The following is a 14,950-nucleotide window of genomic DNA, read 5'->3' as shown; positions in this document are numbered from 1 at the left end:
TGATGGCTCGGAGCCTGGAGCCTGTTTCCGATTCTGTGTCTCCCTCTCTCTCTGCCCCTCCCCCGTTCATGCTCTGTCTCTCTCTGTCCCAAAAATAAATAAACGATGAAAAAAAAATTAAAAAAAAAAAATAATATTTTTTAAAAAACCCTAATGGAGCTGAAAGGAGAAATAAACAGACGCACTGACTTGAAGACTTCAACACCCACTCTTATCAATTGATAAAACTACTAAACAAAAACTCAGCAAATACATGGGAGATGCGACCCATCCAACACCACTTACACTGCCCGGAAACTCGTCTCCTCCCTCAGCAGGAAATGTGTCCCCAGCAAAATTAGGGCACAGGCTTGCATCATCTCCTCATCTCTATGTGGGATTGTAAACTCACCTGCTTGCTGGGCCCTGCTGACCCGAGAAGTGAGGAGAATGTGCAATTCCGGATTAGATCCCCTCTCTCGCTGCCTGGTGTAATCTGTTCAAGTGAGTGGGGGTGAATTTTCCATTGGTACCCGGCTGCTGCAGGGCTGGTATTACTTAAAAAGTTTCCTGTTGTTAGTCCACCTGTATTTTGGCACCTTTGGCCAAGGGGAGCAGACTTTCCCCGTGGCTTTTTATTTTTTATTTTTCTTCCGCTCCTGTGGGCGGTTCTGGATGGGCCCCCATCCAGGGCTTACAGGTGGCAGTGAGGCAGCTAAGGAAATTCACTGCCCTGTTATTTCTCAAATCCTGGGGGTCCTTAGGAAGTTTGTTTTCTTTCCACCTTTCAGAACTTCCTGTTTGTTGTGCTACAGGAATCTTTAGTTGCAAGCGGGAGGGTTTGGGAGGAATGGGGCTACTCCAACTTGGTGGGAACTAGAAGTCTTAATATTATTTATTTTGGTGCTTCAATTGTCCAGATTTGACCCAGTGAGACCCCCTTCGGGCTGCCTCCCGTATCATTCTGATACATCCCCAGCATCCTCTGAGCACTCCCTTACTTTCTGGCACAAGATGTTCCAAGCTCATCTTGTACTTTCCTGGCTCAGCCCTAGAAAAAGCGATCTCTTCAAAGAGCCCTGAATCTTCTCGTGGTGAGTGGTATTTAGAAGCCACTAATAAGGGGGCTAGCAGATACCCCCCCTTCATCCCCCTGGTGCTCCGACGCAGCTTTTCCAGACATAAGGTGTGTGAAGGCCGACAGTAAATACTCCTCTTCCAGCACCTGAGGCCCCCAACGGCTCATCGCCAGTCACCCTGGCATTGGTCGCTAAGGAGCTACGGTTTGGCTCTGGGAGCGAGCTTGCATTTGGCCAGCCCCCAACAGAGCTGGAAGGAAGGTTCGAGAAAGATCTCAGGGTTGAAGCAATTAACTCCTTGGTTTGCAGGCGGGGAGCGGGGGGAGGGGGGGGGCGGTTAGGTTACGCGGTGAGCGAGGAGCCTGGCGGATCCAGCGATGGGTGGGTGCCTGTTTCGCCCGGTGGGGAGCCGGCGTTCTGCCAAGTCACTGCGGGTGTCGGCCCCCGTAATCTGACCTGGAGCACCCAGGCGCCCCCGCCTGGAACCGGCTCCTGCCATGGGGCCACGTCGCCCCTCCAGCATCTCCCCTTTCTCTCCCTGCCTCTCACGTCTCCTTGGGCACCTCGGCGGGCTTTTCACATCCCACTCCAGCCCCTCCCTTCTAGGTCTCCCCCAGCCCTCCCTAGGTTCTCCATCCCTTGGGGCTGTGGGTGCCTCTGGTTGGTGCCGCCGCACAAGCTGCGCAGGCACCTGTGAACTTGGCGACAGGGGCGGGGCTTGTCGGGGGCTTCAGGACGCTGCGCGGAGGGAGCGTTAACCCCTATCCCCTAGTTAATACGCAAGACAGTATCGATGACTTATGGAATGCCCGCCACCACGTAAGCAGCAGATAAAAGTCCTGTCCGTTAAGACCTCACGAAATCTCATAGAATTACCTGTATTTTCTTTTTTAAAAAAATGTTTGTTTTTGAGAGAGAGATGGGGGGGGCGGCAGAGAGACAGGAGGACAGAGGATCTGAACTGGGCTCTGCGCTGGCAGCAGATACCCGGATGCAGGGCTCGAACCTCCCCCCCCCCCCCCCCCCCCCCCCCCCCCCCCCCGCCAAACCTGTGAGATCTTACGTGTAAGTCTTTAATCCATTTTGAGTTGATTTTCACATATGGTGCTCACATACGCAAGGGACCTAATTCCATTCTTTTTCATGTGGCATTTATTTTGAAGTGAGGAGACAGGGGGCGCCTGGGTGGCTCAGTTGGTTAAGCGCCCAACTTCTGCTCAGGTCATGATCTGTGGTTCATGGGTTCAAGCCCTGTGTTGGGCTCTGTGCTGACAGCTCAGAGCCTGGATTCGGCTTTGGATTCTGTGTCTCCCTCTGCCCCTCCCCTGCTCACACTGTCTCTCTGTGTCTCTCAAAAATGAATAAACATTAAAAAATTATTCTTTATTTTATCTTTAAAAAATTTTTTTTACATTTATTTATTTTTGAGAGACAGAGAACAAGTGGGAGAGGGGCAGAGAGAGAACGAGACACGGAATCCGAAGCAGGCCTCAGGCCCTGAGCTGTCAGCACAGAGCCCAACTCAGGGCTCAAACCCACAAACCGCGAGATCGTGACCGGAGCTGAAGTCGGACGCACAACTGACTGAGCCACCCAGGCGCCCCCCCCAAAAAAAATTTTTTTAAAGAATGTGTGGTTGTACTAGCTTTGGGGATGGCAGACAAGGTGGGGGAACAGGGTAATGAGTTAGAGGACTTTTTTTTTTTTTAAAGTAATCTGTACATCCAATGTAGGGCTCAAACTCACGACCCTGAGATCAAGAGTCACATGCTCCACCCAATGAGCCAGCCAGGCACCCCAAGTTAGAGGTCTTATAGCGTGACATTTGGCAAAGCTAGGAGAGCCTAAAATGCCTCAGATTAAGATCCGAGCATTTGTGACAAAGCCTGATTAGGATGCGAAGAGGTGGAATCTCTGAGAAAGTGAGGAAAGAGAAGAGGAGGATGTTAAGTTTCATGAAGAAATATATGAAATGCCTCATGCTTTCTGACCCCTTATACTGAGGAAAAAAGAAATTTTCAAGTAGGCTCCACACCCAACATGGGGCTTGAACTCATGACCCTGAGATTGAGAGTCACATGCTCTACCAACTGAGCCAACCAGGCACCTAAGGAAAATTTTCCATAGCAATTACCTCAACACTCTGAGGAGAAAACTTGCATTCTTTCTCTGTCCTGGGAAGTTGTAAATTGTATCATGCCTTTGAAACATAAACACTCCAGGAAATAAATGAAACATTGACCAAAGAGACCAAAGGGGAAAAGGGGGAGACTTTTAAAAAGACAGACTGCTGCACCAGTTCCCGTGCCCCAATTCTAGTCCACAGCCTCCATAAGATCACAAATATCAGTAAAAAGCTTTAGCTGTGTGAGTGGATACCTGATTCACAGTTTTGGGATAAAGGCTGAATGGGCAGAAAGTTGTGGAAGGTCTATGGAAAAGGTAGTCAAGCTAAGAGATTGGAATGGACTGACATAAGTGAAAAAGAGAAAAATAAGGGGGCTCTTGGGTGGCTCAGTAGGTTGAGCGTCCGACTTTGGCTCAGGTCATGATCTCGCGGTTCTTGGGTTCGAGCCCTGCATTGGGCTCTGTGCTGACAGCTCGGAGCCTGGAGCCTGCTTCGGATTCTGCGTCTCCCTCTCTCTCTCTGCCCCTCCCGCACTCACGCTCTGTCTCTGTCTCTTTCAAAAATAAAAAAAAACATTAAAAACAATTTTTTAAAAACTGAAAAAAAAAGAAAAAATAAGGAGAATTTTAATATCAAAAAGTACACTCGTGCTAAATTAGAATTTGGTTTTCTCTTTGTTAAGAGGACAAAGTTTTCTTAGATATTGGCCTGCTCTTAATAAGAAATTGTAAACAACAGTTTCTCTTTCCCTCTAATGTAATCTGTCTAAAAAACAAAGATTCTGTTTTGTCTTTGCTGGGTCTTTGATTGCTTAAAAAACTGAGTCTTCTCTATTCAAAGAGCTATGTTTTTTTACAATGTAATTTTTGTATATGTTACATTTCATGGGAAGCATGTCAAAAAAAATGATGCTAAACTTTTTTAAGGGATATATTTATATGAAATTCCTAAAGCCTGATGTCCTGCTATAGTGTTATCAGTCATGATTTTAAAATGTATGTCACAGGGGTGCCTGGTGGCTCAGTCGGTTAAGCGTCTGACTCTCGATTTCGGCTCAGATCATGATCTCACAGTTCACGAGATCGAGCCCCTACTCGTTCTCTCTCACTCTCTCTCTCTCTCTCAAAAATAAATAAACTTTAAAAAAAACTGTTAAGGGGCGCCTGGGTGGCGCAGTCGGTTGAGCGTCCGACTTCAGCCGGGTCACGATCTCGCGGTCCGTGAGTTCGAGCCCCGCGTCGGGCTCTGGGCTGATGGCTCAGAGCCTGGAGCCTGTTTCCGATTCTGTGTCTCCCTCTCTCTCTGCCCCTCCCCCGTTCATGCTCTGTCTCTCTCTGTCCCAAAAATAAATAAAACGTTGAAAAAATTAAAAAAAAAAAAAACTGTTAAAATAAAAATTGAATAAATAAATAAATAAATGAAATGTGTGTCACAGAAATAACCAAATTCTTTTGTCAGTTGCCTTATTGTGAGCTCTTATCAGATCTTTAACTCTTTTAAGCCTTTTGTCACCTGCAGATTGTACTCTGCCGCTTTGGCAGGAAGTGTTTTTTTGCAAAAGTGCTTCATCTTAAAGGAAATTCACGGAAAAGACTCCGACAAGTTTCTGGTAACTAAACTCAACTTGTCTTCACGTGGGAGGGATAATAATAAAAGGCGCCTTCCAAGTGCCTCCCCAAGGTTACCTGCATAGCCCCACAATATGTCATGAGATGGTAGCCCAAGACGTCTTCTTGTCCTTCCCCACACCAGTAAAATGGGCCCATTGCATGGATGACATAATGTTAGCCTGTGAATGTTGCCTCTGCTGCAGGAGACCTTGAAGGCATTGCTGGCGCTTCTGCCACGGAGAGGATGGGCAGTGAACCCACAGAAAATTCAAGGCCCAGACACTACTCGAGGCCCAACAGCTCTTCCTTATCTCCAAAAAGTGGTCTAAACTCCGTCAAGTAGAGTTCAAGGCCATTCGTATTCTGGCCCCTTCTAGCCCCAACTGCCTCATCTTTCAAACCCTCCTGCTCTCCCACCTCCACCCACAACTGCTGGGCTCTTCATTACCTAGTGCTGCTTTGTGCCCCAGGGCCTTTATTCCTGCTGTCCTTTTTTTTTTTTTTAATTTTTTTAATGTTTATTTTTGAGAGAAAGACAGAGCATAAATGGGGGAGGGGCAGAGAGAGAGGGAGACAGAATCCAAAGCAGGTTCCAGGCTCTGAGCTGTCAGCACAGAGCTGGACTCGAGGCTCGAACTCCTGAACCGTGAGATCATGACCTGAGCTGAAGTCGGACGCTTAACCAACTAAGCCACCCAGGCGCCCCTCCTGCCGTCCTTTCTATCTGTGTTTTCCTCTGTTTTCTTCTGTTAGTTCATTCTTATATTGCCACTACCCGGTTCCAGTATTTTCTTTCAGCAGAAAACACTCCCTTTCCGTGTGCTTGATGCAAATATCTTACTATGGTATGAAAAATGATCTCATTAGGAGCCCTGCTCTCCCATGAAGACTGTCATATGAAGGGTCAGGCATGTGTTTGCTTCATCTCTATACCCTAATGGCCTTGCATAGTTCTTGCATGACACAAAGTAGGAACTCATTAAAAGTTAATTTAACAGAACAACAACAACAACAAAAATACCAGAGGCGCCTGGGTGGCTCAGTCGGTTGAGCGACCAACTTCGGCTCAGGTCATGGTCTCACAGTCTGTGAGTTCGAGCCCCGCATCGGGCTTTGTGCTGACAGCTCAGAGCCTGGAGCCTGCTTCCGATTCTGTGTCTCCCTCTCAATCCGCCCCTCATTCATGCTCTCTCTTTGTCAAAAATGAATAAACATTAAAAAAAAATTTTTTTAAACACCAGTAGGTACCCCAAATATAGAGTGACAAAGGACCTGAGCAAACTGTGAGAACATATTCATCTTACGAGTGAAAAAAGAAATGGAAATGAACCCAACCACAACCACACACACAAAAAAGTCATTTTCAGATATCAAAGTGGCAATAATTAGAAATAAAGAAGATGGGGTATCATGCAGGCTAGGGGTATAAAACAACTCGTTTAGAAAGAGATGAATATTCTCTGGCAGGTACATAAGAAACCTTAAGGGAGGGGGCACCTGGGTGGCTCCATCAGTTAAGCGTCTGACTCTTCATTTCATCACAGGTCATGAGCTCATGCTTCCCGGCTTTGAGCCCTGCATCGGGCTTGCGCTGAGAGCATACGGCCTTCTCGGGATTCTCTCTCTCTCTCTCTCTCTCTCTGCCGCTCCCCTGTCTGCTCTCTCTGTCTTTCTCTCAAAATAAGTAAATAAACCTAAAAGACAAGAAAAAGAAACTTGAACGGAAGTTATGCCCTTGGGCCCAGTAATCCTTCTGTGGCCATAAAGCTAAAGGGAAAGATGGGGAAACAGGAAAATCCTTCCACATGAAAGTGATTCGCTCCTACCCTTCACAGCAACATCTTGTTTCATCCTAAGCCTGGCCCCGGGCCACCCTGACACGGGGCCTCAGGCACCGAGAAACTGAGGAGCTGTTCCTTCCCCGTGATTCCGAGAGGTGGAGGGCAGAGCCCCAGAGGCAGGTATGGGACTGAGCCCTGGGACTGACCTGGGGGTGAAGGAGTGGAGCACAGGGGTGACGACCGCAGAGCAGATGGCCCGGAGATGGTCTGTCTTGTCTGCAGGCCAGGGGGAGAGCGCCCGGAATGGGAATCACACCAAATGTTCCCTCAGCCTTCTCCCTTAGACGGTGGGCCAGGGAATCTATGTGGGGTGGGTGGAGGGCCTTTCTTTTTGGGTGTGGGGGCTGAGTAGGGAAGAACTGAGGAGAGATGCCCAGGATGTAGCAGTCTGGGTTGCCACACCAAGCCAACTGGGCTGGTGAGAGCTAGAGAGGTAGGGAGAGGCCCCAAGCAGCAGCCTGCCCCACGGGCTGTGGGGGCCGTGGTCACTCACAAGGTGGCCAGGAACTACCTTAGAGTAGTGCGGTTTCTGTCAGAGATGGGGGGGTAGGGTCAGACCCAAGTCTCCTCTAAGCCATGCTAGGCTATGAACTCTGGGTACACCAGTGCCAGAAGCTTCCAGTTGAATAGGACTTGTTCTCCTAGCCTGGGGCAGTCTGCTAGACTATGAGGGAAGAAAGCCATTGATTTATGGGGACTCTCCCCCTCCTTGCAGAGACATCTGGTTTCCAAGAGTGGGTTCTCAGAGCGGGCATGTGCTCACTTTGGAGCCTGAATCCCCCAACTGCCCCAGACAAGACCAGACTCTTTCCATGCAATTCTCACCCATGCTCTCCTCGGAGGCCCTGGCTGCCTGCCGCATGGGACACTGACTCCATTAAACTGCCAGCTCCTTGAGGATAAGACTGTTCTTGTTGCTGGAGTAGGCTTCTGGAACAAGTCACGCTGGCCTACGTGCAATAGACGCTGATGCTAAGGAAATGCATCTGGGATGTGCACCATGATTTCGCAGTGGAAGTTTCCCTAGACTGGAAGGTGCTTGTGGTGGTGGGGGTGGAGGACAGATCATGGCAGATCTCAGAATGCTGATACGTCACTGAAGAGATGCTGAGGTCACTGAGGCATCGTGGGTGAGTCCAGAAGGAGAGCCGGGCTAGAGGCCTTAAGAATCTCCTTCAGCCTCCCTCTCTCCCGGGGACCCCCTGAGAGATCTCGCCTCCCTTTATCTTCCCTCTTCCTTGTCTGGTGCCTCCTCTCCCTCCGTCTTTCTCCTTCCCTCCCTCCCTCCCTCTCTTTCTCCTCTCTCTCACCCCCACCTCTCTTCAGTCCTTCCACACTTTTTCTCTAGACCTCATTCTTTCTCCTCCATCGCTTCCTCCCACCCATCCATCCATCCATCCACCCATCCATTTAGTCCTCTCTAAATGAAAGGAGACAGCACTGTATATGCCCCATAGGTGGCGTTGGTGCGTGAAAGACCATGGTCAAGTTGAAAGCACAACACTTGAGTTGTGGGATATCGTGGCCCCTGCCTCCTGTTTCCCTACCTCCCCTTCGCTCCCTGTGTTGTAAAACCTCAGGCCAGAGTGAGACTTTTTCTGGGAAGAGTAGGTGGCCGGTTGGTTGAATTAGATTCAACAGGTGGTTGAACCTCCTAACGGGCGGTTAGGAGGTTGCCAAGGTAGGGTGAGGGGCCATTGGGCCAGGATGGTGGGACTCTGAGAACGTCTCACGGAGCAGGCAGAGGCCCCCACAGCAACCCCCACCCTTGGATGGAGCCCTGAAGGGCAGGAGGCAAATCACATCACTAGCTTGAAAGGAAGGCTTCTTGGGAAGGGTGTGTGGGCCTGGCTAACTGGGTCAGCTCCTGAACTACTTAACTTCCAGAAGTCCTTCCTCCTGGCCTACACCCACTGAAAGCAACCCACGGGCTTGCTTTCTGACAGAACTTGTCCCAGGGAGAAGAAGGGTGGCAACCTAGCCCTTATTTGACATCCATGGGATGCCAAACACCCTGCTGGCTGCTGTTCTCTAGGCCCACCTGATTTCAAGTTCACAAGACGTTTGCAAGGGGAGTATGTATATCTGCCTCCCCATACTTCCTGCCTTCCTTCCTTCATCCCTTCTCACCTGGGTTATGATTTTTATTTCCCTTTTTTTTAAGTTTATTTATTTTGAGGAGGGGAGGGGCAGAGAGAGAGAGAGAGACAATCCCAAGCAGGCTCCGCACTGTCAGTGCAGAGCCCGACCCAGGGCTCGAACCCACAAACCATGAGATCATGACCCCCAGCAGAAATCAAGTCTGACGCTTAACTGACTGAGCCACCCAGGCATCCCATGATTTTTATTTCCTACTGTTCCCTTTGCTTCCAGACTTTTGTTTTTTACCAAAAAAAAAAAAAAAAAAAAAAAAAAAAGTAGTTACAACATTTCTAACTTTATTCAAACACACCAGTGGTGGCAAAGAGCGCCAACAAGTGACAGGCATGGAACCTAACACCTGGATCAAAGACCATGAGGGAGTCCGTGAGTGTCTATCAGTCCCTGCCCCTTCGGTATTGCTATTCCTTTCACTCTTATGCCTGTTGTCACCTTTGAGATTGATTGAATGTGTGCAGGAAACAAAGTCACTTTCAAGGAGCTTGGGCTGCACCCCATTATCAAGAAGTACCTTAGGCTCTGAGAAAAAGCAGCAACTAGAGATGACAATTTGCTTCTGCCCCACGTGGGACTCGAGCTGACCACCCCGGGATCAAGAGTCATATGCTCTCCCGACTGAGCCAGCCATCCCCCCACCCCTTTTTGGAGGATGGGGAGGAAATCTTTAAGGAGAGAACACTAACTTGATTCACTAATGGCTTGGGTCAAATACTTTTGCAGAAATCCCAACAAATGGCTCATCCTCAGATTCCTGGCATGGTGGGATATTTTTAAATTTTTTATTTACTTTTGAGAGAGAGAGAGAGAGAGAGGGAGAGAGTGCAGGGGAGGGACAGAGAGAGAGAGAAAGGGAGACACAGAATCTGAAGTGGGCTCCAGGCTCTGAGCTCTGAGTTGTCAGCACAGAACCTGACATGGGGCTCGAACCCGTGAACCATGAGATCATGACCTGAGCCGAAGTTGGCCGCTTAACCGACTAAGCCACCCAGCGCCCCTGGCACAGTGGGATATTCAGAGGTTGTCACTGGTGGCTTTTTTCACCAGGTGCTAATGTTTGCTTTTTCCCTTCAAAGTGTTAAAACCATTGACCATGTTATCAAAATGCTACCTGACTGCCTGCAAAAAACAATCAACATAAGTCTTTACACTTATAATCTGTAAGTTGCCTTTGGACAGAACCAATAGAGTTTGAAATACTCTGAAAAAAAAATAAATCAGATGTTGTCACTGGGTTGAAGTGAGGAGGGAAACTTGGTGCCTCTCAAGGCAGAAAGATGATCTATGTCTATCTGTCCGGATGCTGAGGTCAAAGCTCAACACCAGTCCCCAAGATGGCGCCCTCCACATCGCCAGTGGCCAACCTGCCAAACCCAAGTCCAACACACTTCCTCTACTCCTCACGCTGTCCTCTATGTTCTGGCTACTGCCCGCCTTGCCCACCTCCTCTGCTCCGGGGCAGCCTAGGTTGTGTGAAGAGGAACCTGGGGTCACTGCACACCTACTTCCTTTGCCAAGAGAGCCCAGCCTTTCTTTGTCTACTTGGCAAATCCCTGCTCACAGCGTCGTTCTGAAGTGACTTCTTGAGAGCTGCAATTTCTGGTCCCCTCCTGACCAGTTCTTCCTGGCTTCCCCTGCGCATGCTGTCTGACTCTGCTTGGCTGTAACACCATCTGCCTTCCTTCCTCCTCTAAGCAACTTCTTTGCATCTCAAGCACCTGGGAGCTCTACAAATACTTGGTGAATGTGTGGATAGAAGAATAAATGGGGAGGGGCGCCTGGGTGGTTCAGTTGGTTGAGCGTCTGACTTCGGTTCAGGTCATGATCTCTTGGTTCGTGAGTTCGAGCCCCATGTTGGGCTCTGTGCTGTCAGTATGGAGCCCGCTTCAGATCCTCTGCCCTCTTCTCTCTCTCTTCTCCTTCCCCACTCACACACTTGTGCTCTCTCTCTTTCTCTCTCTCTCTCTCTCAAAAATAAACATTAAAAATTAAAAAAAGAAATGGGGAAAGATGTGAAGATCCTGAGTCTTTGTAAGGCTGGGTCACATGTCTAAGCTCTGAGCTCTAAGCTGTGTGAATGGATCAGTGTCCAGGCTGGAATCCTGGGCTCTAGTGTTTGTAACTCTCCTCCTCCACCAAGCAGTCCTCCTGGTGAACCGTCTCTGCTTGGGAGGTCTATGGGGACCCTGGGGCAGCAGCTGGGTGGGTTCTGGAATCAACCTTCATGTCTGACTACTGGGAATCATCCCCTGCCTACAAACCATGCCGAAGAGGCTTGGGTCTGGCCATCCAATCCCTGGTCTGGGACAGCAGGAGGGGTAACCTGGTCCAATCACAAGAGGCACAGAGAGGGGGCGCCTGGCTGGCTCTGTTGTTACAGCCTGTGACTCTTGATCTCAGGGTTGTGAGTTCGAGCCCCACGTTGGGTGTAGAGATCACTTAAAACTGAAATCTTAAAAAAAAAAAAAAAGGAGGCACAGAGAGGCATATATATATAGGGGTTCCAGGTGAGACGAGATACTAATTGAACCTCACTTGGGGTGACTTGACGCTGGGTTTGTGGAGGGTCACTAAGGTCCCTTCTGGCCCACGTGGATTAACTTAGCCTGGCAGCTGGACCATGAAAAGTCCCTCAGGCCAGGAGCCTGGTTGGAATCTGAGACTACTCTGAATCAGTGATAGTGAAATGTCAATCCCCAGCAGGCTGAGCTCTAGAGATCTACAAAAGGGGTGGAGAGGTGGCTTCCTCATGTCCCCCACAAGCCCCTCCATTCATTCCTGAACAGTCATCCTGCTCTCTAAAGTACCACCATCAAGGGGCGCTTCTGTGGCTCAGTCGGTTAGGCATCCGACTTTGGCTCTGGTCACCATCTCACAGTTTATGAGTTCGAGCCCTGCATCAGGCTCTGTGCTGACAGCTCAGAGCCTGGAGCCTGCTTCGGATTCTGTGTCTCTGTCTGTCTGCCCCTTCCCTGTTCACACTCTGTCTCTCTCCCTCACACACACACAAAAATAAACAAACATTAAAGTGCCAGCATTGGGCATTTCCAGGGTCTTGGGCCAAGAAGTGGTGACAAAAATTCTCTTTGACCAAACTCTACTCAGCCTCCCCTGAACTTTTCAACTAGGTCTTCTGTGCTCATCACTGCATTGTCCAATTTTGTTTTACTTATATATGTTTTAAGTAGGCTTCGTGCACAGCGTGGAGCCCAACACAGAGCTTGAACTCATGACCCTGAGATCAAGACCTGAGCTGAGATCAAGAGTTTGATGTTTAACAGACTGAGCCACTCAGGCCCCCCTGCCTTGTCCAATCTTTAATCAGAAACCTGCTAAGTCAGTTTAGCCAAAATCCCCATCCTCCATAGCAGATCACCATCAATACATGATGGGGTTCCTTATCCACCACCCCTCCCCCAGTGATGTCTGATCACCTTAGCCTGCCATCAGTAAGAATCCTGATAGGTCGCTTTAGCCACAATTCCTCTGACCCGTGACATTTCTTCTTAGTAATTTTCCATTCCCCATCTCTCTGCTCCTCGGCTGTAAATTCCCACTTGTCTGTGCCATATTCAGAACTGAACCTGGTTCTATACTGAAAGTTCTTTTCCCCTGTTGCAATAGTCCTGAATAAAATCTGTTTTCACCATTTTACTATCGCGCTCTGGTTTTTCTTTGACAATGGCAGGTGCGGGCCTCAGAAACCCCAGCCCTCTGGCTTTCCTGTCCCATTTCCTCTGCCTCCGCCCGAAGCGGGGGACCTATTGGGGAGCGAGGGTGTGCAGTCCCCACCACAGTCAGGGTCGGTCCCTTCCAGCACCTGCTTCCACAGAGATTGAGAGACCAGGATCTGCAAGGAGGGGCCCCGGGCCTTGGCAGTTAGGTACGACCACTCAAGATCAGCCACCACGCCAGGAGGGGGACCTGGACTCTGGCCAAGTCTCCCGCCCCCCCGTCCTGGGCCCCCTCTGGGCCTGCTCGTTCCCCTGGGTCTAACGACAGCAGCCGCCTCCTCCAGGGGCTCCTCGGGCTGGAACCCCGAAATTAACAAGCGGGCGGCTGGAGAGAGAGGAGGGAGAGGTGGGCGAAAAGCTGTAGCAAAATGGAGGAGGCGGCGGCGATGGGGAGAGGACGAAGAGCTGCCGCCCCTTCCAGGTTTACAGTGAGAACGGCAGGGGGCGCCAGAGACCGCCGAGGCCAAGGCCAAGCGCCACTGCGGCAAGTGCGCCCGCCCGGTTCTCCGCAGTGTGGAGGGCTGGCCTCCGGCTTCGGGCTCCGGCAGCTCCGCCCCGTTCCGCAGCCTCGGCAGGGTGACGATCGTGCCCGCTCCTGGCTCCGCTCCCCGGGACCAGGATTCCTAACGTGAGGCAATAGCCCTCCTCCCTTCGTCTTCCCTCTCCTCCCCCGCCTCCTCCATCTTTTCCTCCATCTTTTCGTCTATCTTCTCCATCTTCTCCCCCGTGTTCACCTTCCTTTGATAGATGATAGATACATAGAGATGGTGTGTGTGTGTGTGTGTGTGTGTGTGTGTGTGTGTACAGGTATCTATTCAGGCTTTGTTTGTAAAAAGGGGAAACATTTGTAATCACTGCAGTTGGAGGATAAGAAATTAACAAAACCAGGGTAGACGGTCTCTCTAAAGATATTATGAAACCATTTAAAATATTGTTTCTCAAGACCAGGTAACGTCACTGGAAAAGGATTTTTCATGTAACATTAAAGCAAAAAAAAAACAAAATGTACATGGATCTCCATGTGAAAAAAAGGTTAACTATGCACAGAAAAAGAATGACAACAAATGCTCTCCCCCCACAAAATATGAATAATGCATTTCTAGAGGCATAGTAATGGTTTTCTAGACCTTTCACATTTATAGCGTAGGTATGAATTCATACTAAAATAAAATGAAGCCTTCTCTGTTTGCAAATAGAGAAAGCAAGCTGCATCAGGGCTGTGGCTGGGCAGGAGGGGGAGCCTGGGCAGGGTTTGAGTTGGACAGCAGGTCTCCCTACACACCCCTGAAACCCACAGTTCTTTGTTCCCCTTCCTCTCTACCTACATATCTCTTAGCCTTAAGATCCCCACCCCACATGCCCCAACCCACCCCCACAACCCCCAAATCTCACTCCTTAGGCTTCTTGAAGTAATCTCCTGTTAACATTTCTGTGCTGAAAATATTTTAAAATCTTTCCATTGGTCTAATGAATTAAAGAAGCCTACCCACCTCTGGCATTAGAAGCATGCAGACTTTGGCCCTGATTTACAGTTTCCCCGTAACTGCAGTTTTCCCCCTAGGTATATGAATCAGACAAAGGAGACAGCTTGCCAATTCCCAAATCCTCTCCACCTTGCTGATGGTGCCCAGAGCCCGAATGGGGAGGGCAGAGCGCCCAGATGTGTTGACTTGGACCCAGGGGCTTTTAGTGTAACGGATGGGATCCAAGTAAAAAGACACACAGGTCACATCCCGGGTACGCATCTGGTGTTTAACCCATCTTTGTGGAATAAGGAATGCATTAAATGCCCACCAGTAAAGTTAAAATATTGGCAAACAGAGAAGCAAGATTTAAATTTTTTAATGTTTATTTATTTTTGAGAGAGAGAGAGAGCGAGGGAGGGAGAGACAGAGCACAAACGGGGGAGGGGCGAAGAGAGTCAGAGACAAAGAATCCGAAGCAGGCTCCAGCCTCGGAGCTGTCAGCACAGAGCCCAACGTGGGCCTCGAACTCAGGAGCCGTGTGATTATGACCTGAGCCAAAGTCAGAAGCTTAACCGACTTGAGCCACCCAGGCGCCCCAAGAAGCAAGATTTTAAAATATGCATTTAATTTCAAAGTGTGTAATATCTTTTATCGTCATTTTCAGGCCCTGCCCAGGCTATGGCTCCTAAAAGTAATTTTCGCCTGAGTATATTGGGCCCTTGGTGGCAGGTAAGAAATTTGAATTGAGCCCTGACCTGGTGCTTCCCGCGCAGGTGCAGGACTTAACTTGACATTTTCTGTCTAGTTATGAAGGGGCTCTGTGTCTTCAGCCGTCTAACTCACCGGGACAGGCAAAGGGTGGTTTCATGCTGTTCACGGGATCTGACTGAGCTGCTGGAAGAGCTGTCCCTTTGCCCACAGTGCACCTGCCTTCCAGGCCGGGCTCCCTGGGGGAT

At 49.5% G+C, this 14,950-nt stretch overlaps 1 non-coding gene across 1 annotated transcript; it reads right to left on the bottom strand.

Moving 5' to 3' along the window:
- Positions 1 to 3,090: 3,090 nt before the first annotated feature.
- TRNAE-CUC lies at positions 3,091 to 3,163 on the bottom strand. Its single transcript has one exon. It is a non-coding gene; the product is annotated as a tRNA-Glu (tRNA).
- Between the last annotated feature and the right edge of the window lie 11,787 nt (positions 3,164 to 14,950).

Source organism: Leopardus geoffroyi, chromosome X (genome assembly GCF_018350155.1).
Source record: "Leopardus geoffroyi isolate Oge1 chromosome X, O.geoffroyi_Oge1_pat1.0, whole genome shotgun sequence".
In the NCBI taxonomy this organism is placed as follows: Eukaryota; Metazoa; Chordata; class Mammalia; order Carnivora; family Felidae; genus Leopardus; species Leopardus geoffroyi.
The sequence above is the reverse complement of the archived record's forward strand: the minus strand, read 5'-3'. Positions and strand labels throughout refer to the sequence as shown.